This window comes from Brassica napus, chromosome C6 (genome assembly GCF_020379485.1).
Source record: "Brassica napus cultivar Da-Ae chromosome C6, Da-Ae, whole genome shotgun sequence".
In the NCBI taxonomy this organism is placed as follows: Eukaryota; Viridiplantae; Streptophyta; class Magnoliopsida; order Brassicales; family Brassicaceae; genus Brassica; species Brassica napus.
Genome location: NC_063449.1, coordinates 22,766,836 through 22,790,570, shown reverse-complemented (window position 1 = coordinate 22,790,570; position 23,735 = coordinate 22,766,836). Strand labels below are relative to the sequence as shown.

The 23,735-nt window shown below is 32.5% G+C and overlaps 1 long non-coding RNA gene and 1 pseudogene across 1 annotated transcript; both read left to right on the top strand.

Annotated features, from left to right (window-relative positions):
- Positions 1-5,853: 5,853 nt before the first annotated feature.
- On the top strand, positions 5,854-8,949 carry LOC106436740 (annotated as a pseudogene).
- Positions 8,950-10,276: 1,327 nt separating this feature from the next.
- On the top strand, positions 10,277-17,023 carry LOC125589258. The gene is made up of 6 exons (XR_007325428.1): positions 10,277-13,118; positions 13,198-13,289; positions 13,491-13,583; positions 13,744-16,088; positions 16,167-16,274; positions 16,344-17,023. It is a non-coding gene; the product is annotated as an uncharacterized LOC125589258 (long non-coding RNA).
- The last annotated feature ends 6,712 nt before the right edge of the window (positions 17,024-23,735 follow it).

Below are 23,735 nucleotides of genomic sequence, written 5' to 3'. Positions count from 1 at the left end.
GTATAAATAACTTACGAATCGGATGAATATCTGATTGGTCGACCATATCTTGGAGCAGCTCGATATCCCACTGATGTGAAGTAGGATCAATAAAAGTCTTAACCGGCAGGGTAGGGTTTGTATAAGGTAGTAACCGAGGGGCTCGAGATGGAGTTGTTGGTAACCATTTATCAGTTAAAACTGTTGTCTCACCATTCCCAATACTAATTTGCATTCCTTCTACCAGAAGCTCTCGACCATGTAGCAAAGATTGCCAACCATAAGAACTTTGTGATCCACGTGGTGCTTTCGATATTGGTGTACGACGAAAGTAACGGTGTTCTAAAACTCTATAGACTAGACTTGTTGGTCGGAGAGAGATTTTCCAAAACTGATTTGCAAGTAGTGCTTGATTAAAACTTTGTAGGTTACGAAAGCCTAGTCCTCCAGTCTACTTCGACATAGACAAACGTTTCCAAGACAGCCAAGACATCTTTTTATTCTCAGGAGACGATCCCCACCAGAAGCGAGATAAGATACTGTCAATTTCCACAGGCAACTTGAAACAGTTCATAGAAAACACAGGCATCGCTAGAGCTACAGATTTGATCAGGATCTCCTTGCCTGCCATATTCAGAAATCGAGTTTTCCAACCATTTATGTTCCCAAGTACACTATCCTTGACATATTTAAACATCTCTGTTTTTTTTCCGACCAAACTGCTCTGGTAGACCCAAGTATTTACCTCCACCACCAATATTTGGAATGGCGAGGGTTTGTTGGATCAGGACTCGTGTTTGGTGGTATACCTTTGAGCCAAATGTGATTGACGAGTTATCAAGGTTAATCATCTGCCCAGAAACTTGTTCATAATCTTTAAAGACTTTCAGTAGTCGCCGACTATTCAGGTTATCAGCTTTGATGAAGAAAAGAGAGTCATCGGCAAAGAGTAGATGGGAAAGAGAAGGACCTCCTACACTGAGACGTAATGGTTGAATTTCATGATCTTGTTCTGCATGATGCATCATTGAGCTTAGAACATCTGCACAAATGATAAATAAGGTTGGGGACAGGGGATCGCCTTGACGTATTCCACGTGTGCCTTTGATGTATCCGTAAGGGCTCCCATTAATCATAACTGAATAAGATGTAGATGTCACACATTTCATTATTAACATGATCCAATGTTCACAGAATCCTTTCTTCCTCAAAACTTCTTCTAGGAATTTCCATTCGATGCGGTCGTAAGCTTTACTAACATCTGTCTTAACTGCCATATAATCTTCAGATACTCGTTTACGTGTCTTCAAAGAATGGAAAACCTCATTAGCCAAGAAGACGTTATCTGTAATATGGCGCCCTGGAATAAAGCCAGACTGATGCTCAGAAATTACATCATTTAGAACTGTCTTCAAGCGTAATGATAAAATCTTAGATATAATTTTATACATTACGTTACACAAAGCGATAGGCCTCAAATCCTTCATTGTGATTGGGTTGGTAATCTTCGGAATTAGGACAAGGTTTGTGTGATTCAAATCAGTAGAAAACTCTCCTGTGGTGAAAAAATGTTGGACTTCCTCTGTAACTGCAGGACCAACTATATCCCAATATGTTTGGTAAAAACTAGCCGTTGAGCCATCAAGACCTGGAGCCCTAGATGGTCCTATTGAGAAAACACTTGCACGTACTTCTGCAGCTGTAACCTCGCGAGTAAGATAAGCATTGCACTCCTCAGAAACGACATGTGGGAGATTCCTTAAACTCTCATAGATATGATCAGGCTGTGTGGACGTAAAAATTTCAGAGTAATAACGTAACACTTCTGTCGCAACATCCTTGTTACCAAAAACTTCTTGACCATTATGATTTTGAATACTAACGATCTTGTTTCTTGTACGTCTATTCTTAGTTGAAGCATGAAAGAAACGAGTGTTTCGATCTCCAAAATTTAGCCACTGGACTCTACTTTTATTGCGCCAGAAAGTCTCCTCATCTCTATAAGCTTGGATCAAATCCTTCCTTAGTTGATTTATTTCTGTGAGAGAAACCAGAGGATCAGAATGAGCCTCATCAATTAGTGCAGTCAAAGCCTTGATACGTTTTGCAGAGTTAGTATTATTTGATTTCTTCCATTGAGAGATAGCATGACGACAATGACGTATACGTTGTGAAACTGAAACAAACCGTCCTTGTGGATGGGAGTTCCACCCATCCATAACTACCTCTTTGAAACCCTCACGCTCTGTCAATCTATGATCAAAGCAAAAAGACTTCTTTCCAAACTCGGTAGTTTTCCTAATCTGTATTATTGCAGGACGATGATCAGATTCTATCATCTCCAAGTAAGTGATACGTGATGCTGGATACACAGCTCGAAATTCATCATTACCAAATCCTCGATCTAACCAACTCTGGACCGAATGAGTTTTGCGTTTGCCTTACCAAGTCATATTGTTTCCACTATACGGTAGATCCTTAAGACGACAAATATTTACCATCTGATTAAAATCGACCAAGCTCCACGGTTCTCTAATTGGACCTCCCAACTTTTCTTCTGGTTTTAGTATCTCGTTAAAGTCTCCACATAGTAACCAAGCTTCTCTTGAGACCTTCCCATGATTTTTAAAATAACCACGAACCAAAAACACAAATATCTTCAATAGAAAACCTGTCTGTTTTATGGACACTCGAATTCAAGATTACCCACGAAACAAAATATGAATTTACTCCAGAAAATGCAAATTAGAAAATAGTTACAAAATCAAGTTAGTGTTTCACGCGCTACACATTCATTATTTTTTTCATTTGGAAACAAACGTAGAAAAATTACAAAGTTTTTCTCTCCTCTTTTTTTTTTCATTTTTTGAAATTTTGAAGACGACAGTTATTAAAACTAATTGTTTAAACTTAAATTTCGCTCCGCTTGAGATTTTATTGGCTGAATTAAAACTCTTTGACCCATTGGAAAGGCCGAACTTTTAGAATGGCAAACATTCATATGACACCGTTTTCTACATGTGCATGGGTACGTATGCTGTCAAAAAAATGTGCATGGGTATAGACTTAAACCGGACTTTCTACTGGTAAAACAAATGACCAAAGACGAAATTTTATGAGGTTTTTTTACGAATTAAACAAAATTATTTAAAAAACAACATATGACATAATAATACTAAACACATTATTTTCTTGTTAACAACATACATCATATTGTCTTAAAAAAAACATACATCATTTTTTGTAAGAGTTAGAAATCCGTGTGACTCAAAACATATTATTAATATTAAGATTCTTAAAAATTATACGATCTGTGCACACTATTAACAAGCATCATTTTTTTTTTGTAAACTCAAATATTTTGATACCAAGATTTCCAGTTAAATACAAAGAGTGATTTAAATATAAACCGCAAATGAATGCTAAGCTCGCCGTCTGTGGATATTAAACCCACAGCCACGGGATTAAAAGTCACGGGCTTTACCGCTGAGCTAAGACGATTTTATTAAAGAATTTGTTTGTTATTAAATGCAGTATTAAAAAAATTAAAATATTGTAAAGGGAAAATATTAAAGATGACGTTTTATATTTAAAAACTATAGTTTTCTTATATATTAATAGTATAGTACTACACGTTCACTTATTATCTCGAGCAACATTAGCTCAGCTCGGTTTTTACCAAAAAGAAAACATTAGCTCACCTGCATTAAATTTGCATTTTAATTCGACCATAGGATTTGATGACACGATGATGGGGATGATGAATGTCCGTCAAAGTCTATCACCTTTACGTGCTAAATATGAAATTCTGATTTTGGTTATGGAATATACGAAGACCTTTCAGTTTTCAGATGTAGTTTTTGCAACAGACTGTTCTCAACTGATAAAGATGGTGTCGACACTTGAAAAATAACCAGGTTTCTCTACACATAGAAGAATTTAGACACATTAAAACTTTATTTCCTATCTCAAGTTCCGGCATATCTCAAGAGCACATAACATATTAGCTTGCACGAGCTACGAAAAAATCTTTTTCAGCTATGTTTTATGTCGATTCCTCATTTCCGGTTTGGTTTTTCGAATCGGGAAAGTTATTTTCTTTAGTTTAGTATTGTAAAAAAATCGACCTTTTGACCACTAAAAAGTATGCAATGAAGTTATAAACACTCTTATACTACAATAGATTCGAAATCTTATTTTTCGTCCTACTAACTTTCATTTTTCATTGGGATTGGGAAACATAGATCATCTGATAATTTTCTGTATACTGATTAAAAAAAAGGTTTTGTTTTTAGAAAATATTAACTGCAAATAAGCATAATGTTGGTAGTACGCGAATATTCTCAACTACACCTCGAAAATAACTATATAATAAAAAAAAATGCATTTTCAACAGCTATGCCAATGACGGAATTAGATTCTAGAAACGTGAGATTTGAATAGTAATATAGCAACAAAAGGACAGTTCAAAAATATGTATATAGCAACTCACTTCGAAATATAAAACTAAGTCTCACGTTAGAGAATTAGACAAAGAGTATCTAATATATAAAGAGATGTTCAACTCTAATTAGTACGAGTCCTTTCGAGAAGAAAATCAAAAGTAAATTCATGTGAGCTTGTCTAAAGCCCAAAGTGAACAATATCGTACTAATCAAACAATATAGAGTTGGACATGAATTGAAAAATCTAAACATTGGTATCAGAGCCAGGTTGACGAGAAATCTGCAAGAAAACCGAAATACCTTTCGAAATATGAATGGGACCCTTCGAGTGATGATTGGGATCTTTCGAGTGATGAATGGGAGGTGTGTGTGTGTTGCAGAGATCAGGTCAGAAGATCCTGGAAATCAGTTGTGAAACACAATATGAATGTGATCTTTAGTTTGAAGGAGAGAATGTGAAATAGCAAACTAAGTCTCACATTGGAGAATTAGACAAAGAATGTCTAATATATAAAGAGATGTCCAAGTCTAATTAGTACGAAAATTTTTGGGAAGAAAATCAAAAATAAATTTATACGGATTTGCCTAAAATCCAAAGTGGACAATATCATACTAATCAAACAATATAGAGTTGGCGAATAAATCCCAACACTCACATTGTACAATCAAAAAGATAGAAATACCAAGTGGGTTTCTTTTTTGAACAACCACCGAGTGGGTTTTTTTTTTTTTTTGATCAACCACCAAGTGGGTTTAAATTAAACTATTTGAACGTAAGCATTTGGGTAGAGGTAGGCACCAAATGGATATCTTGAATTTAAAAGTATTTATGATAATTTCGTTTTGTCCACTGGTAAAATTTAATTAATTTATTATTCGTTTAGTATTTATGATTCATACTATTTGTTTAGCTAATTCGTGTTTGGATATCCAACAAAATTTTATTTTAACTGAATATCAACTCAGTTGCATATAAGTGAAAATATTCTTTTTTTTTTTTTTTGGTCAAATGTGAAAATATTCAAAAATACTAAATAATCTAAAAAAATTGTAAAACAATAGTATCTCATTGATATGATATGTAAAATTACTGATATTCAGATTTTATTTAATTGAATCTAAACGAATAATAAATTAATTAAATTTTACCAATATTATACTCCCTCCGTTCCTTAAAGTTACATATTCTAGAGAAAATTTTTGTTTCAAAAAGATCTATTTTTTACATTTTCAATGTATGTTTTATTAACAAATTGCAAATTTCAAAAAACTTGATTGCACTAATTGAATTTTTATTGGCTTAAAATTATAGAAAAAAAAATAAACACAAAAATATTTGTAAATTTAATGTGTTTTATTAAAACGTGTGAAAAATCTAGAATGTGTAACTTACAGAAGCATGGAGCATTTGCCTACATTTAGGTTTGGAAGCGTAAGAATACAAAACTGTCGGAAACAATCCATAGTGTACATAAACATAAGGACATTTAGTGAAATCAGTTGTTGTTGTTTTTTCGCCGTTATAAATACATTGTTATATTCACCGGACAAAAGAAACTTGACCTGTCATGTCTTTGTTCTGAAACAGAGAAACCTAGAAAACAAAGGAAACAAAAAGGGCAATTTTTCGAATTTTCAAAACGAAAGGACATTTCTTTTTGCCATTTTTGGTAAAGCAAAACACAAGAAAAAAGAGAAGACAGAACATAAACAGAGTTTCACTTCACTTCATCAGTTTCAAAATGGCTTCTTCAGATCTTTACATCTTTGATGGTTCTTTTTCATCTTCAGATATGTTCTCTTCAGGCACAACAACTACGGACTTGTTCTGCAACAATGAACTTTACTCTGTTGATGAATCTCTCAACATGTTTGACCATTTTACCCCTCACATCCTCTCTCCATCTCTTCCAAGCGGCCTTCTTGGAACCCTAACTCTCTCTCCTCAAATTCCCACCGGATTATATCCTGACTTCTCCGACGGCGTCAAAACAGAGCAGTTTTACGGCGGCTCCGATCATAATCAGACGGAAACGGTTGCGTCAATGGCGAGAAGCTACAGTGCAGTGGAGAATGCGGGGAGATACATGCAGAGAAGCTTTAGCACCAATTCCGTAGACGGAAAACCAAATCAGATTCCGTTCAACAACGTTCCGATAATGGATTCTTTAAATCTCCATTTCAATGGCTTGAAATCGCCAGAAAATGACTTCTTTTCTGGTCAGGTGATGCGACGAGTCTATAGCACAGGAGATTTGCAGGTCTCTGTTTTTCTTGCTCTTTTGTTTCTTTTTATAATTTTACTAAAAGTTTTGATTCTCTTTTTTCTTCTTTTTTTCCATCGATTTTGTCCTTTTTTACAGAACCCAAGAAAGAATGTTGCAGAGCAGAGATCATCGGAGCCGTTTCAAGACGAGCAGAACATTAAGGTGGGACGATACAGTGCAGAAGAACGTAAAGAGAAGATCTCAAAGTATAGAGCTAAACGAAACCATAGAAACTTTACCAAAACTATTAAGGTAACAACTTTAGTATTACATTTCCTAAATTCTGAAAGGTTTTTTAATACTTTATTTTTAGTAGTAACTTTTTTTTTTGGGATGGAAACAACAAAATAGTATGCATGCAGGAAAACGCTAGCGGACAGTAGACCTCGAATACGTGGCAGATTCGCACGCAACGACGAAGTTGTAGAGATTCCCAACATTGAAGACGACGACACCGATGCTTTGGGTAAAATTCATATTCTAAAACTAATTTTCTTTTACTTGAATATTTTTAGTTAACATACCAAGTTTTTTTGGAAAAATGATTGTACTACATATAATGCACGTACCGTAATCCGTAACTGATAGCTCAGGTTTTAACTCAATAATACGTGCAGGTGTCGATGACTAAAACAGAAATAAATTCAAACTGGTTCTACAAAGCTAAAACCATATGAAAGAATGTATAAAATTGTGAATTTATAATTTAGTATCCAATTTTTTTTATATGAAAATAAGTTACCTACGCTTCGGTTTTGCTTCATCTTATATATTAAAACAGAAGTCACAACCTTGATTCATGTGTGTTTTTTTTTTAAATGGACTATTACTAGAAATCAGTTATCATTCATTTATTACTAATAATATGAATTAATAATATATCATTTCTAATATAACATCGACTCCTAAAAACTCGGATTGGTTAACAAACTCAACTTGATTCATGTGTGATATTTTTATTTGGATCATTATTTAAATTTTTTATTAAATGTATTTCCTGAATGCTAATATATAATCTTTTAACTACTTAAATCATAATATAATTTGATATCTTTTAATTTAAAATATAAATATATATATTTAATTTTTTTAACAAATGTGTTGAAAAACATTATAACAATATCTTAATTATCAAAAATTGTATATAAATATTTTCACTAATTTTGTAATTAGTAATGAAATTAATGTTATTATACATTAATATATATATACTCAGTTATCTTTTATAAAATGAAAAAAAATTATATCAAATTTTACTATTTTATAGTTATATCTATCATTTTAAAATAAAACATTGTATTTAACTAAATATGGTAAAATTATTTTAAACTGATAAATTAATATTATTTTTACAACCATTAAAAATTTATACTAGAAATATATTATGTTGGTAGAACGGGTTAACATTAGTAAATTAGATAATTCATGTATAAAATAAACTTATCTTAAACTTTTTTTTATATATATAGTTATTATATTAAATGAATAAACATAAAAAAATATTGATAAAAGAAATATAGCGCTTTGAATTATGGTTCAGGATCATAATAATTGAATAAAAAATAATTTTAAAATATATATATTAAAAATACCAAACATATGTGATGATTTGAAATAATCAATTAACTTACAGCATGAAAACTATCAAATTGTTATATTTAAAATAATTATATATAAATATTTAAATATATAAGTAACTTTAAAAATATATTCTAATTATATAAAATATATATAAACATGAAAATTAATACCCGCACGGTTGTGCGGGTCCAAATCTAGTATATCTTATAAACATTGTAAAATTGTAAAATTGTAGAGATAAAATAGTTATTTCATATATTTTTAACGGTTTTTGCATATATATATATATATATATATAAATATCCTTAAGAACATAAATAAATTTGAATACAGTAAAAATACTATATAGATATCGTAGGTAGATATGATATAACGAAAACATATTATATTGTAATTGCTAAATGTGTGTAATTAATAAAAATTTATCTCAGTTTGTTAAAAAACGATGTGCAGAAATTGGATGGGCTGCATGAGGTAGATGAAGCTTTTGGGAGCAGCTTTGTGGTGCAACAGACTCATTTGCAATACACAGATTTTTCTTCTTTTTGGTGAAAGACTCTTAATAAGACCAAGGTCGTCCAATAATTTTTAGAAAACGTAGATCTTTTAAAGTTACTTTGTATGTTTTCTTTTTGTTATTTGACCTTCTTATATATTGAAATGATCCTTTCTGTGAATGTTGAAGTTTAGTAATGTAAATTCAACGTATGCACGAATTAAACCCTTGACCCAGGTCGAAGATTCCATTCTTTAATAAAGTGTCAATTTTATAAGAATTTTGATTAGTGGACTGACCCCACCGACTGAGACATTGATTTTGTTATGCTCTTTATATCATGAAATTATATTTTTATCTAATAATTCCCAACATAGAGGATCTTGATCAGATTAGTGTACGAAAAGCATTGGGAATTATTGCATTTATATTTGCTCAAGTCAAATGACCCATTCATATAAACCGGCATATATATCACTGAAAGCATCAAAGCTTAGCTGATTTTTTTTTCAGAAGTTTGAAATAGTTTGATCGTTTAGTGGTAGTTTACAGAACCATAATTGTTCTGACTTTGTTGTCAACATTATTTATTTACCCACGAAGAAAAAAAAGACTACATCATTACCTGACTATCATTAAACTATTTTTCATTAAATCCATCGCTGCACAACACAAACTTTAATTTTAAAAGAAAATTTTAAAACAAATAACTATCACTGTCATTTTTTGTGTAGCCATCTTTAGAGCATTTCTAAACTCATTCTATTTACCCTTAAAAAAGAGTTTAGAGTAAGAAAAAATAATTTTATTTTACTTTTCATTCTATAATAGAACAAAAATAAGCTTATTCCATAAATAAGCTTATTCCATAATTCATTGGAGATAATATTTGTCCTCGTAATTTTCTCTATGAATAAAAGCTTACAATTAATAAATCGTTTGCCAATGAAAAAAGCTTTACAGTTAATAAAGCTTTATGTGACTTTGGGTGCACAGTTATACTATTGTTGTATGTTAAATTTGATTTGACAAGGATTAAAGATTTTTACACTGTTTAAATAAAAAAAAAAGAGATTGTTACACTAAAATGGGAATATAGACTAGTCAGGTCAGGTGAATATATTTTTGGATTTGTAAAGTTTAAAAATACATAATAGATGCTAATAGTAAAATTAAGATAACAATACTGAAATTTGACTATATATATTTCAAAAATGAATGAACACTATCTTAAGACATAGAGACCACGGTATATATCAAAAGAAAACAAACATAGAGCACAATATCAAAATTAGTTAATAAATTTATTACACTAAGGAATTAATCACTTTATTAGTTAATAAATTTTTTCACTAAAAACAATAAATATTAATAATCAAGTCTATTAAGTTCCATATTTATCTTACCATCAACTTTTACTGTCGTAGGAAGAAATATATATAAATGTTTGATTTAGACATTTCACTGATACAGTTTAGAGAGTATGAAATGTCCAATATTTATTTCTGAGTGATTAAATCAAAACTAATATTAAATTAAATATATTTTTTTTGTTTCAAAATAATGCATGTTTTAGATTTTTTACAAACTAATAAAATATATATTAAATTTTAGTATTAAATACATAATTTTATGTGATCATCTATTTTTCCAAAGTTAAACCAATAAAAATATAATCAATGCAACAAATTTTTTGCAATTTAAAATAATCACTATTAGTTGATAAAAATACTAATAGAAGAGTCATGAACTCATCTGGTTCCAGAGAAATCATTGGAAAAGACAGGGGGTGTCATTTTCGGGACAATAAGGAGCCTCATCGTGATAATTATAGACTCAAAGGACTAGATGTGCAGCTGCGGAGGAGATGGTGGATTTGCAAGGGTCGGTACGAAGGTGCATAGGGCAGGCTGGTGGATCTAATGAAAGAGCCATGAGCTCTGGTTCTAGATTACTCGTAGAGAAATATAAAAGATTTCATTTCCGGGACAGCAAGTAGACTCATCGTGACAGTTCTAGACTCGTTAGACTTGATATGTGGCTGGAGAGAAGACATGTTTGGTGAAGATGACCAGGATATTTGCGGAAGAGACGGTGGATATATAGGGTTTGGAGATGAAAATGAAGGGGATCGGCCGGTGGAGGCTCATTGAAACCGGTTTAAATCCACTAGCACAATAACAAAGTTTCTATTGGGCCATAGTGTTTGAACAAGCTTTGTTGATTGCCCTTAACACCCAATAATGGGCCATGCCCAACAAAGGAATAACACTTCCAAATCCAGCATTGATTGATGACATCTCATAACTGCATGTATTGACGAAGGTAAACAGAAGATGCATTGGAGCGACGGTGGAAGGTCTACGGTGGTCGGTAGAGAGGGATGCAGCGTAGAGAGCAGATGCATCGGTTCAAGATTCTTATTCGGTGAATTGAAGTGACGTTACAACGCGGCAGAGAGGAGGCTTTTCAGCGGAGAGGATGTTTAGATTGTAAAACAAGCGGAGACACAACAGAGGCAAAGAGATGTGAAGATCTGGTGACAGGAGGAGAAGGCTTACGCAGCGGAGATGTCAAAAATCCTATCTTCCAGGGAGAATAAAAAATTTGGATTTTAGCTTGAGTGGAGGATTTCCTGTGTCGGCATATGCTCAAATTTACCGTGTGAGCAACTCTTCAATTTCATAGCGTTAGTTGTAATACTTAGTGATCGAATCTAATGGGACATGAATCACTCAATAAAATTGGGTTATCATCAGAATAGTTCTAATACATAAATTAAAACTGTTGTAAACGATGGAAGAAAGCGTTAGATCTAGCAAAATCAATAAAGAAATCAGAATTGCAGTAAAAAAAAATTATCAGGGTTAATGAATAACTGTTCAAGAACACAAATCACAATAATCAAATTATCAGCTTTCGCTGCAGAAACTATCTAGATCCTTAGTATCCCAAATTTCTTTGAAAAGTTAAATTATTAAGAAAAACACTAAGATTAGGTTTGATATGTTCACTAAATCCTTAAACCAAATTTCTTTTCAGTTAAGGATTTAACTCATCAAGATTGTATCAGACAATTAATAACACAGTAGCATCTACCAATTATAATATGATCTAGATTATCGGAGTTGCTAATCCAAATCTAGCATTAAAAATAAGAACAATCAAGATGAAGATTAAAAGATAAACCCTAACAATTCATTCTAGAAATTAATCAATCTTTTGAAATTCTTATATCTAACTAGTGGATTACTCAGATATAATCAAAGAACACATGTTCAGTGATGAACTCTGCATAATTAAAAAAAATTATGGGGCCTCTGCCTAGAAAAATAAAATAAAAATTGAGGCTTCTTTTGTCATTAAATTTATTTGATTTTAGGGTGTGCTCCGTGCCAGCGCACTGTTCGCCCTTCCCCTTGAGCCGCGCTGCTTAGTGCTATCATTTCTCTAATTAACTAGAATCTGTAAATTGTTTCAGAATCCTCTTTTATCGGGTTGATTAAATGGGAAAATGTTATGCACTTTTTTTGTAGCCTTAGACTTATGTAATTTCCAGTGATATTTAGAGATAATAATTAATCCGCTATATACCTGAATTCCTATTGTATTATTCTAGTAACGCAACTCTTATCAAGTTATCATTAATAACACTTCAGGATACTATCTTTTAGCATAAATGGTAATTTGACTATATAACTTTCAGTCGAAAAAATCTAACCTATATTAAAAGGGATATATGAAGGCTTCTAAGATGTGTCACGTAGGATTAAAAATTCATCCAATCAAAAGGTTATATTTTGACATGTCACGCAGCTGTGTCCATCTGACTCTTCATTCTTCTTTACCATCTCCGTTCTCTAGCAATCACCGTTACTGTGAAACCCTCCTCATCAATCAAAGTTGCTATTTAATCTCTTCTTCACGGTTTTGTTCCATCTCCCGTAGATTCTCCTACGATATAAGCCGCTTCATCTAAACCCTGGATCAAGCCCAAATCGAAAACTATCACTAACGAAGCTACAATTACGACCACAAAATCCACCGGTAAGTCTCCTGCCTCCGAAGTTTCGCTCGGACCAAAATCCATTTCTGGGAGGCCAAAAACATTGCGAAAGGTGGGACCTTTATTGGCTTAGAGCTGCTAGGATCAAGCTGGAGGTCGCTGCGTAGGGTACCAGCCTAATCAGCACGTAGTACCTTTGTTAGTTTAGAATCTCAAAACACTATATTGGTTTGTGGGTTTCAGAAAAACTGAGAACTGTTCTTTATATTTGTATGCAAGAGATCGATTTTGAGTTTGAGACTGAATAAAAGAAATATCTTACCAGACAAGGAAATAATTAAGAGGTATATACACAACATCTTAATGAATGTAGCTTTTTGCTAGGAAGCGTATAAGTTGAATATTTTTCTTCCTATTCTACAGTCATTGAAAGATGAAACTAAAAGACTTAGCTTTCTTCAAGAAAAAAAAATGTATATGGCAAATCTTCAAAAGCTCCTGCTAAAAACGAAAAGGTAATCTTGCTCCTTTGCACATGTAATAATTTCAGATACCTTGGCAACGCTGATGCTAGGGTAGGATTGTGTATTCTTTAGTCTTTTTTGCTCCTTCACCTGTAATAATTTCAGTTACCTTGGCAACGCAAGACGACCTAATGAATTTATGTTGAACCTGTGAACTATATTTCCTACTTATTATTTCTCTGATTTTAACAGAGAGACAATGTCAGGAACCAATGGGAGCATCTGGTTTGTTTACTTGCTGATAATCATATAAGGTTGACTCCCAGGCCAGAGTTTCTGAATAAGGTACCTTCGATACTTCCCTCCACTCACCTAGACCCACTGACACTACTGATGAGTAAAACACCACAGCATTATCTCAATATTCCATCAATAAAAAGATACATATTTATCTGTTAACACTTTTAAGCAATGGAGTTTTGTGTTAATTAATGTATCGATGCAGCTCGACGATAGAGCCGTTGATGCCGTCAAGACAAAGTTCTTTAAGAACTACAAGAACTGGTGCAAATTTTTAGGACGTAAACATAGTTTAAGGTACCAGGCAACATTTTATTTTCACAAATGGCTTGAATGAGACACTTTTTGAATGATGTTTATACTCTTAATAAAAATTCACTCATTTAATTTATGCGAAGGCTTTCTCAAGGTGCTGAAGATATACAACAGCAGAAGATATTGTATATGGGTTTTTAAATCCTTTTTAGCTGATATGATTAGTCAAACACAAGAATTCATCAATATTTACCTGCTTTTTATTCTCAGATGGCTTATGAACTCCATGGTCTCCTGGCTGGAAATGTCAGCATCGTTACTGGAAAAAATATCAAGCCTTCTTACGGTGGAGATGATGAGGTTTAAATGATAGGTTTATGACATCTTAATAATCTTGACCTTCTATACTCCATAGTTCTCTTTTCCATGAAATGGGAAGCAAGTAAGAATGCCACTGGCAAGGCCGCTCACTCAGATTGGTCCAACTATGATGATCTGTATGAATATTTTTGGTACGTTAAAAATCAAAGTCTGTAAATTGAATATTTACTTGGTTGGGAAATCTTAATTTTTTTTTTGTGACATATGCACATCACTGTTATATAGGTCTCCAGATTGCTTCTATCTCAGCTGGCCAATGCGTGATGATGGAGATCTCTCTCCATTATCTTTATTACATCAGCTTTTCTACGCTTCCTCCAGAGTACGTCACCCTCAATGTTGCAACAAAACTTTCCCTGTTTGGAGTTCCTCTGTTTCATCATTTTGTTACTTATCTAGGAAATAACGATTACATTGTTTCTTCCTTATATTCTAGGTATCTTGGATATTATCTTAAACTTCCCGGGTTTCCACAGATGGAAATTTACTGAAATTTTGAGAAATATTCTCAAGATCGCTCTAAGTCTCGCTTGGTGTGTAGTCTTACCGCTTTGCGATGCCCAGTCCAATTCTTCTGCTCCTGGGATGCTGAAGCAATGGATATCATTCCTTCCACGAGACGTTAAAGGGGTTCCCCCGCTCCATATCTTGGCTGTCGCTCTTTGCTTGCTCCCAAATGTGCTGACGGCTATCATGTTCATTTTCCCTATGCTTCGACGCTGGATTGAGAATTCAGTCTGGCATATAATTAGATTGCATGTGTGGTGGTCACAGGTATGATGCTGGATTTATAATTCCTTTCTTTTCATCCTGGATGAAAATTATGATTCTGTTTAGTTAGCAAATCCCTTTAGGCATGCTAGAAGAGCTCTGAACTCTGTTATGTCTTATGTTTTATATATTGCAGTGCTAATGGCATAAATTATTTGAGTATTTTCTATATATTTAAATTGCATTGTATGATTGTATCTAGAAGCTATCTCTTGGCTCAGTTTAGCAGCTCAAATATGACTGAACCACCACAAACCTCACCGGCTATTCTTTTTGATGTTTGCAACAAGAGACAAGATTATATATATAAAAGCTCATGCGTCCATGGTTCTTAGTGTCTTTGTCTTTTTTAGTTTCTTTTTTTACTAGGAAACTTCTGATATTTGTATGTATTTGATTCATTCTTCTTAGTGTCTTTGTCTTTTTTAGTTTTTTTTTTTTGCTAGAGTGTTGTTTTTTGTCTGTCTAAAGACATACTCTCTGGGTTATCTCATAAAAAGAAGAGGTGTAATAAATTGCTCCTTATCAACTGGACACGCACTGAAAATACTAAAGATTACACATATTGGGATCTAAACTATTTTTTTCATCCCCGGATGCTGAAGATTACAACGTAGACCAAATTGGCCAACAAGTCCACGGTGGTGCACCAGGTATGTCCATTCCTTACCTTACTTTACTTTCTCTACCAGTTATGTTTTGGTATTTACGGTTTATTGGATTCGTGTCGGCAACACGAGGAAAATCTCATCACATTCATGATCCGATGAAAGAGGTTAGGAGGAGATAGTTCCTCCAGGCACAAAGGATTTTCATGTCATGGCTACTTCCCACACTAAAGTCTGAGCCAACCAAAGCAGTGGAACCAGTACGAGGCCCCAATACCTCTCACGGACACGAAGCTCTGCCTCATCATGCAGGACCCTTAGGTGTGTCGGAAAAATAAGAAAAAGAGGCGTAGGAAAACGTATAACACACCCGTGTCTTTACTCTCTCTGACATGAGATGTCACTAGAACATTTATTCCTGGTGACAACTTAGAGTCAACATCGAGAGAGACAGAGGATTGGAGGAAATGACGGCTGCTCGGGTCTTGGTGGGATCTCGAATTATAGTCCAAAGTCACTTTTCCCACCGGAAAAAGTAATAGCTTTGCACGCACGTTTTAGGGTTTTAAATTAGCGTTTCAGTTCTCTGATCCATGTTGTTTCCGTATCTCAGCTGGTGGAGAAATTGGAGCAGCACAGCTCTTGCGAGGAGGAAAGGAACATGTGATGATGTTCAACTAGGCTCCTGGAAGAGAGAGGGGATACAGTCAAGAAGAATGAAGTGAGTGTTTTTTTAGGTCAGTGGCTTTTGTTTTCAAGAAAAAAATGTTTTATGGATTTGACCCCACAGATCATACCTTCTTCTGAAACGGAAGCCTCTGCTGGTTGCGGTTAGGGCAAGCTGAACATGCCTTATATGATGCTAACGTCTGCAGAGAACTAAAACCTGATTGGTCTAAAAGATGTTGTTTCTGTGAAGGTGTTGCTCTTTGTTTCCTACAGGTAAAAATCATCTCACTTCTGTTACAAAAAGCAGTTGACTTTGAACGCTGAAACATTATAATTCACTGAGTTATCAATGATTCTACAGATATTTGTTGAGGCAGCCAATGCCTTTTTACGAAGGAGTAAAGCAAAGAGATCAGTGATGAGTTCAGGTTTGTTTGAAACCCTCATTATGTTTTGTTTTTTTTTCCTATCGTTTTTCAAGATACTGTCTTTTCTTTCTTCTACAGAGAAGTTGTAGATGCTCAAAAGGAAGTTTCCCGGCAAGGGAAAGATTAAGGCCAAACTATAAGATCTTCTAGAGAAGGCTCTTTTTAGTATATGTATGAAGTTTTGATATTGCTTCTTACCTTGGTCTCTCCCATGACATTGTTGTCTATCTTTACTTACACGTACTAAAAACTTCAGGCATAAAATTTTGTTTGTGCTCTGATTTTGTCATTGTGTTTGGATTTACAATTTTGATTTTTAAAAATTGTAAACAATGATTTTATTTGTTATACTTAACATTTTCTTTTTGCCACCAAAAATCTAATCTACTAAACCGTTTTTATCTTTTGATATCTAATCTATTACTCATATTTGAATAATCTATTGCAATAACTCTCAACGATAGTATGATATTATCTAGACATTTTTATAACATTACATACAGTCCCGTTGTTGCCGACTTTTCACAAAGATGATGTCCCGTTGTTCCCGACTTTTCTCAACGATGATGTGTAACCATTGTCAGCTATATTTCCCCATCCAATTAGGCAACATGAAGAAATGGGGAGACTTTATGCTGTAGACATGGTTTTGCTTGATCAGAAGGTTTATTTATCTCGAGACTAATATTATGTGTTTCTACAATAAGAGTCAGAGACAAGCAGAAGAGAAGCTCGAGAGATATGTAGTGCTGGCCCAAGTCATATTCCTAAATATAATCTTACAATATACTTAATGATGTAAAGATAACAAACAATATAAAACTGAAATTAAACACCCACTTTACTCATAGAAAGAAGAGTAAAACAAAAATTAAAATCTAAGTTTCCAAAAGTTTCCTTAAAATTTAAATGCTGTAATCTTAGGTGAATATATAAATTTACAAATTTTAAAGTTTAACAACAATTTCTGACTTATAAACCTATGTTAAGCGGGACAGTTTTTTTTTTAGGTCTGAGTCTGCAAGAAATTTAATTATAGGACTTATTTGTGAAATAACCAAAAAAAAGAAAAAATTAGATTTTTAGAGAGCGAAGAGAGAGATAGGAAGAGAATGGAGGAGAGATGGTAGGATTTTAGTTAGATAGTGAATTATATTTTTTTTTGGTGTTATTAAACCCAATTTCCCTTAATTATATATACACTTAAGTTGGTTAACTTTATAAAAAAATTTCTATGAGTTTTTAGTAAGAGTTAATGTTGGCTTATATACTAATAGTTTTTGTTTACAAAATTTTAATTTTTTAAAACCTATTAGATTTAGTAAATAACACTGAAATATTTTAATGTAATCAAACCTATAATATTATGAGCAAATATTGCATCATGGACAAAAATGAGCCTTGATCAATAACAAAATCATGAATATTCTGCTAAATTTTTATATTTCTCAAACATTTATCACAAACACAACCTTAAAAGTCTTTTTCCTCTTCTCTACTCTCACTCGAATACAAATAACTAAAGCAAATTAGATAAAACTATTCACTTTTACAAAACGAAATTGGAGGCGAAACAAAATACTTAGCGAATCTCTCAAATGGTTCCTAACAAAGAACCCAGACATGTGAACATAGCCTTGGATGTTATAACTTTTGCATGATCTCAAGACAGAGGAAAAATAATTGTTTACCTAGAACATCCATGGAACACTATCATAGGCAAAAACCCGGGCGTAGCCCGGAAAAAAGCTCTAGTAAAAATAAAGAAGAAGAAACGGAGAAGCTCACATGTGTTTCTCCTGTATTTAAAATTGTTTCTTTTTCATTGTGGAGGGAAAATCAAAAGGATTGGAAAATAGCGCTTTGAAGGAAGATTCATCCATTTATTCATATTTTTATTTTATATAGTTATTTTATTTTATTTTGACATCGTGCTATATTTAACAAGAAAGGTATTGCCAGATGGCAAAATAAAAAACAAGAAAGGTATTGCGAAGTGGTGTCAGATCCAATGGCCATTATAAGCCCGTGATAAGAAATCAATAATCATACGAACAACACCAATAATGCAGCTATTACTAATCATGACTTAGCGCACAAAGAAACTTCAAGTTTCAAAAAGATTCAAGTATTGGGCGGCATGTTCCTCCTATATAGTATTTCATGTCATTAGCTTAATAACTATAGTATTTGTTATATCATGCCTCTTCTTTCTACAATTCAAGCTAAAAAATCAAGTTAAAATAAATAAATCAAGTTGTATATATTCCAATACATATAAGTGGTTTGGTTCGGTTAATTAAGATTAAAAAATATTTGTATTAATCAAAACATTATATATCATATTTTATCAACAATATTATATATCTAGAACAGTTTAGAATTTTTTTTTAAAAACCTATAATATAAACTTATATAAAAAGATTACAAGTGTTATATATATATATATATATATGTTATTGTATTGATTGTATAAAAATGAGAGAGAAGAAAATGAAATTATTTATTCTTAAGAAATTTCTCACTTGACTCAAAAATGCTCGCTTATTGAATTTCTTTTTTGTCAACATAAAAAGAATCTACAAAGATTTTGCTAACCAAAAAGGAGATTTTGTATCCATGTGTACAAATATGACGGTTGACTACGAGCACTTCGTGCTAAGACTCTGCTAAAAAAAGATTTATTTTTCCTATATCATCATCTTTTTTTCTTGGGAGACTTTAGTTCAAGTAGGCATTTTCACCTTTGCATATTGAAAATTAAGACTTCATTAAATATTCATAATTCCAATCATTGATCATTTAACAGATTATAGTTTCAATAAAAAAATCAACACAAATCTGAAACATTATGTAATCAGAGGTATAAATAATCTTGCTTACAAAATTTAAATTTTAAGTGTTTGATATAAGGTTATTTTGGAGTATGAAATTTAAGATTTATTATAGGATTTGCGATTAAATTTATTAACAGATTAAATTTGTCGTTTATGTTTTATAAATGATGTTTAAATTTGATAATAATAAATTTGGTGTCAAGATTTTTGATTTATGGTTTACGGTTTAGCTTTCGAGTTTATGGTTTGGAGTATAGTATTTGAGATATAGATTTATAGTTTATGTTTGAAAGTGAAGGTTTATGGTTGTAAATGGTTTTAAATATGTGTGTATAGTAATAATAGTTTTTTTGGTTTTATTATACTATAATATCTCGTTTTTATTTAAAACTAGAGGTCTTGTCCGCGCTTCGCGCAAAATATTGTTTTATTATTGTTAAGAGTATAATTTTTTGGATAATGTAATTATGTTATCGTTTTTATTTGTTAAAAACATTTTTTGGTGCTTTTAATGCGTTATTGTATAGTAGGTGATATGTTAATATATTTTGTGTTTTTTTTTTTGAATAATGTGTTGTTGTGTGTGTATAGTACTTGTTAGTAGTGAAGTGAGCCTATAACTTAAAAGCATATTGAATTTCAATAACTTTGCATTTACACATTTGTTGATTCTAAGATTAACGGTTTCAGCGCCAAAATTATATTTTTATTTTTTTCGTATTTTTGAAAATTATAACTTTAAGATGTTTTTTGCCCTCTCTCCATATTTTGACCTTGAACCGTAACCATCTATGTACTTCATTTATCTTTCTTGTGTGCGGTGCTTCTCACTATCACCGGAAAAAGACTCACCTCCTTCTCTTGTTCTTACTTGCCTTCTTCACCTGTGAGATTATATGGTATTTGTTGTAGATCGGGTTTATGAGTTTTCAGTTGTGCGGTTGATTCTCAAAGTATTGTAGGGTGTTCCAAACAATATTGGCTGCTCCTCTTCTTCTTTAGATTTTGGCTGATGTTAGGAACTGCATCTCCTTGGTTGGGTCAGAGTTTAGTTGTCTTTGATGTTGTCTTCCTCGTTGTTAACTTACCATCAATAGTCAATGTTCGTCTTGGTTTTCAAGATCTAGTTTTTGGTGTATATGCTATATTTCATAGCTCGAGGACGGCTCCAAAGTTTGTTGATTTCGTTTTGTCTCTCTTTCCCTCTTTATTCTCTCATCTCGTTACATCATCGCATCTCTGGTAGTTCTCCCTTTCACCATGTTTGTCATTCGAGGTTTGGATAATGTTTTCGTTCGTGTATACTATGTGGGGTTAGAAGGTTGTTTCTGGTCTCAAGTTTAGTCTCTGATTTCTCGGTGGTTGTCTTTCATTCTCCTTCCCACAAGTTGTTTCTCTTCTTCCCATGTTTCCCTTGGTATAGGTGGGCGGAGTTAGTTTCTTGGAGTTTTGGTACCTTATATCCAGAAATTCGCGGGTTTTCACTTGCATGGACGTCTTGTATGTTCTTATTTCGTTTGTGAGGTGTTTCTTATCTTTTAGTTAGTGGTTGTGCTTCCGACGCTTTAGGGATATATCTTCCTGCTTCTTGGTGGCTTTGGCCTTTTGATTATTATTCTCTCTCTGGCCTGCTTTTTTGGTTCTCTCCGTTGGTGTTCTAGTTTCTTATTCTTAATTTGATTATCTAGTGATTTTAATAGTAAAATAAAGATATAATTTGTAAATGAAATAATAAAAAATAGTAAAAATAATAAAATGGCGAATGTTTATACTATTTTTAGTTGTGAATAAATTAAATATTTAAAATATATTATTTTATTTATTTTTTGAAGTGACCAATAAGTGTGAGAAGGGTTAGATATTGCATAATTAAAAATTGATGAATCAAATTGCAATAATCTAAAAGAAAAATGATCTAAAATACAAAGAAAAAATATGAGGACACATGTCAATAAACCCTCTTTCCACGTGTCATAAGAAAAGAGAAAAATCTACTTTATATATATATAGATTAAAAGTATAGGGTATTAATTTTGTTTTAGGATTTATGGATTAAAATAATCATAAAAAATATGTGGCAAAAATATCCACAAAATGTTTTTTAATAAATTGTGGTAAATTAGTGGATTATGCATGATTTTAGTTACATTTAATTTCGTTTAATTTGTAAATATTCTTGGCAAAATAGCCTCAAAACATTTTGTGGCAAAATCGAGCAAAAAAAATATTTTTGTTGAACAGCTACGATTGTAGCCATGTTTTATTTAATGGTACTTTCGTCATAAAATATTCGTTACACTATCATGACTATTTATGGCCACATTTAGGTTTAATGGTAAATTTTGTTATAACTCGGGATACGAATAGCTATATTTTTCATTTTGTAACTGTTTCGTGGTTTTTTATAGCTTTTTCAAAATTACCACAAAATTTCATATTAATTCCGTGCCATAACCGAGAGTTTTACTAATGCAAGAAATTATCGTTATTGATTAGAGAAAGATGATGAACGACAGTTTAATCAGAATTCAGAAAGGGCACTTTTCACTTTTAAATGCTTGGGAATCCAAAATTGATGCTTTTCGTTTACCTTATAGTTAATGGGTGTAAATACTATAAGAACCCCTTTTAGTATTGGACTATTGGGCAATGATAATATATAATCAACTAACCAACGCATGATTCTAAAGTTGTTATCTTTTTGACCATTTTCATTATTCTTCTCTTCTGCCCAAGCATACGTGCTAATAGAGTTTTTACCCCACAAATGGCTATTGTAGGATCAGAAGACACCAAATCAAATACATCGAATAATCTTGTCTTAATTTCTTGGGAAAATTGTTTTTTTAGAGAAAAAAATGATAACTATATCCTTTTATATTAATCTCATATACTTTATGTAGAATACAACAAATATGTAGAAATTGGTTTCTACAAGTTTTTAGAATTATAGTAATGTGTAGATTTTGATTTCTCCATGTTTTAGATTTACAGTAAATTTGTAGAAGTAGGTTTCTACGTATTTTAGATTTATATTAATGTGTAAATTTTTATTTCTAAAGATTTTAGATTAGTAGGTTAAGCGCGGAATGTGTATTCTAAATATTTTTAGAATACTCTTATTTACGTAGATCATGTATTCTAAACATTATAGATTCAATGAAAAAGTGGATTTCGTTTTCTATTTCATAGAATGTCATTTCTACTTTATTTAGAACATAATCTGAAAATTATGATTTAAACATTTTTAGAACTGAAAAAATACCACTAAGTTCATATATGTATTTTATCAATAGTTACTATTTTCCAATTTTTTTTGTTTGTAAAACAATTTATTAAATTTATTTTCAAAAATATTAAAAGGTGTTATAGACAAAAATGACATAAAATAGATATTAGTCTAAAAGGACATAGTTATCATTTTTTTCCTCTAAAAAAACAATTTCCCTAATTTCCTTAGATTTAAAACGTACTTTCATTTGGTTTTATTTTTTTGGATTTGAAACTGTCGGTAACATTCCGGTTTGTGGTATATGAAAATGCTTTAAAAATTGATTTTCTTATATATATAACCAAAATGTATTTATTTTTTTGGTCACCCATTCGTTTAAAATTCCAGGGTTAAGCGTGCTTTATTTGGAGTAGTGAAAAGATATGTGATCTACCGGGAAGATATTCGCGGTATGGTGCGAGTGAGGCCAAAGTACGGAGATATGTCATGTAGTGATTGCACAAACAGTAAAAAGGTTTTCGAGCCTCCGAAAAATCAACGCACCGTCCGTACAAGGAATGAGGCCTATGGGGGAGCAGGCATGGGAGGCCCATTAGCTATAGGCGGCCGGGGCGTTACAAGTGGTATCAGAGCCGAACCTAGACGAGTGTGGAGTCATTTGTGGGCTCACACTAACATGAGTAACGATCTTGGGGTGCAACGAAGACATTGCGTTTTTTGAGAGGAGGTGAATTGTAACATCTCAGTTTGTGGCATATGGAAAATCTTAAAAGAATTGATTCAGTTACCTATGTCACCAAAATGCACTTACCTTATTGGTCACACATCCGTTTAGAACTCAAGGGTTAAGCGTGTTTTACCTGGAATAGTATAATGGTGGGTGACCTATCGGGAAGTAATTCACGATATTGTGCGAGTAAGGCCAAAGCACGAGAAAATGTCATGTGGTAATTGCAAAGACATTAAACAAGAATTTCGAGCCTCTAAACAATTAACGCACCGTCCGATGCACGAAA